This window comes from Arachis ipaensis, chromosome B06 (genome assembly GCF_000816755.2).
Source record: "Arachis ipaensis cultivar K30076 chromosome B06, Araip1.1, whole genome shotgun sequence".
Classification (NCBI taxonomy): Eukaryota; Viridiplantae; Streptophyta; class Magnoliopsida; order Fabales; family Fabaceae; genus Arachis; species Arachis ipaensis.
The window spans coordinates 106,948,076-106,950,665 of record NC_029790.2 but is presented as its reverse complement, the minus strand read 5'-3'; positions in this window follow the sequence as shown (position 1 = coordinate 106,950,665).

Here is a 2,590-nt window from a genome sequence, read left to right as displayed (position 1 = left end):
CAGCATTCTACAACTTATCTGAACTTTTAGAAAAGCTCCCTGAAGGGATAAAGAGGAATCTCTGCTATTTGATAAAAGACAAAGAAGACCACAAGTGCCAGCTATGTGCCTCAGAGATATCTGAAGAAAGCAATAATGAAACAGAATCAACTCACATGATGAAAGAAGGAGACAATGCATCTGAGGGTCACATGATAAAAGAGGAGGACAGTGCATCTGAAGCATCTCTCAACATTATTGCATAGTGACGTAAGCGCTTAGGTCATAGAGCACCAACAATGTAGCTGGTGCAAAAGAACAAATAATGATGTAAGCAATGACGTCATAAGAAGGGTAAGGATGGGAATTGTCCATCAAACCCAACTATTATAAATAGGTTGCTTAGGCAATTGTAGAAGCATCAGACAATAGAAAGCAGGAGGCTAAGAGTACTCATATGCTAGGAGAGCAAGGAGGAAGCTGCCGAGGCGATTCTATGGTCTGAGGAAGAATTCCCTTAGGAAAAATAGTTCTAAACTCTCCTCTGGAGTTAGTATCTACAATCTCCCCTCTGGAGATAAAAACCCCTTATGTAAAATATACTAAAAACAGAAGAATCTGATTATTATAAATTAACTGCTTTATTAGATAATGAAAAGCAGGCTGTTCTAAAAACAGAATTAAATCTCAAATCAAATGAAAATTTTAATAAACAATCTTTTAAAAGAAGTTTTTAATAGAAAAAATATAATATACTATGGAAAAATTCAACTTGAAGCTCCTATAAAGATAAAATCTGCCAATGGAGAACTTGAAATAGCTTTGATAAATAATGAAAAATTAAGTAAACAGATTGAGAAAATTAAGGATCAACAAAAAAGATCTAAAATTGGATGGATTCATATTAGTACTATACAAGTCTTAATCAAATCTACATATATGAAAGGAATTAATTCACCAATAAGTTTAGCAATCTGTGACAAAAGAATTACTGATGACCCAATAGATCAAATAATTGGAATTGTTCATGGAAATTTGGCAAACGTAAATGTTAAATTTAATGCCCATCTTGGATATGCTATACCTTTATCAACTGAAAATCTTGGAAGATCTATAAGTTTGGCTTATAAATTTCATAGAAAGAATCTAATGGAACAAGATGATGAACCATTTTCAATTACATATGCAATAAATTATGCTTTAACAAATAGCCATCATAGTATAATATTTAAAAACAGAGAAAGAATTTATGTCGATGAATTATTTAAGAAAATTGTAAAAACGGAAATACCAAAATATAAAGCTATTGAAAACTCAGTTCTATTATTAAAAGAACCATCAGGAAAATTGGTTTCATCAAATTTTCAAATAAGAGAATCTAAAATTAATAGCCCTTTAAGTTTATCTAAGTTAAAGATTAAAGAAGAAAATTCTGAAATAAAAGAATTAACAAAAAAGGTCGAAAAATTAAATGAAACCCTAAATACTAAATTATGACAATAAATAAAGAAGAAATATATGTAACTTATCAAGATAAGAAACAAGAGCTCTTTGAAAGAGAAAATCGTTTGAATTATTTGCAGTTTTCTGAAATAAATCAAGGAGCATTTGAAGCTCTAAAAATAATCTATGACAAGTTAAAAAGAGAAGTTGAAGAACTAGAAAAATTAATAGAATCTCTAGAAAATAGTGATGAAGCGATGATAGAATTTGCAGAAATTCTAAAATAAATAATGAAGCATACAAAGATTGAAAGACCAGAAAATAAAATAAAAAGAAAAAGAGCGAAAAAATTAAAAAGTAAAATAAAGGAGTATAAAAGGGAATTAAATAATCTTCAGATCGAAATTGATGACCTTATAATAAAAAGGATAGAAATAAGAATAAATATAAACAAGTTGGAGTTAAACTTAAAAAATTTATAAATGCCTGGAAAACCATATTATGACTTAAAAGAATTAAAGCTGTAGAAAGAAAAAATAGAGAATGAGGTTGAAAAATTAAAAAGATATTTAGAAACAACAGAAAGTGTAGAAAGAAGTTTTTGAAGATTTGAGAAATTATATTAAAGAAAAAGACAAACGGATAAAAGATTTTATATACAATAATCCTTGCAAAAAAGAATATTATAAACTAAAACAAGATTGAAAAGCTATAAAAATGAAATCAGAATTATAAATACTAGTAATAGTAGAAATGACCAACATTTTTTATGAATTTGTAAATTATACACTTATTCGAAGTAAAATATGAAGAGTAAAATTGGTATCAGAGCCAAGTTAACGATTAAGGGTAACACTTTTTCTTTAAGCAACACTTTTAGTGATACGCTTTTAAATCAATAAACAACCAAATAAAAACAAAAATCTGTAAATCTGTACCAAAACACATCTATACACTAGATGGACCCTATTATATATAGTGGTTGTTACGTGATTATTGCGCTTGTGTATAGTTTAATGATTTCGTTTTAACCAACTCATTTTAGTTTGAAGTTGCATATTCAACTCCTATAACACCTTGCACATGATAATATATAAAAAAAACATATGAAGCGTTTTTATCTTTTAAATGAAAACACACAAAGAAATTATTATAAAATTTTACAAAA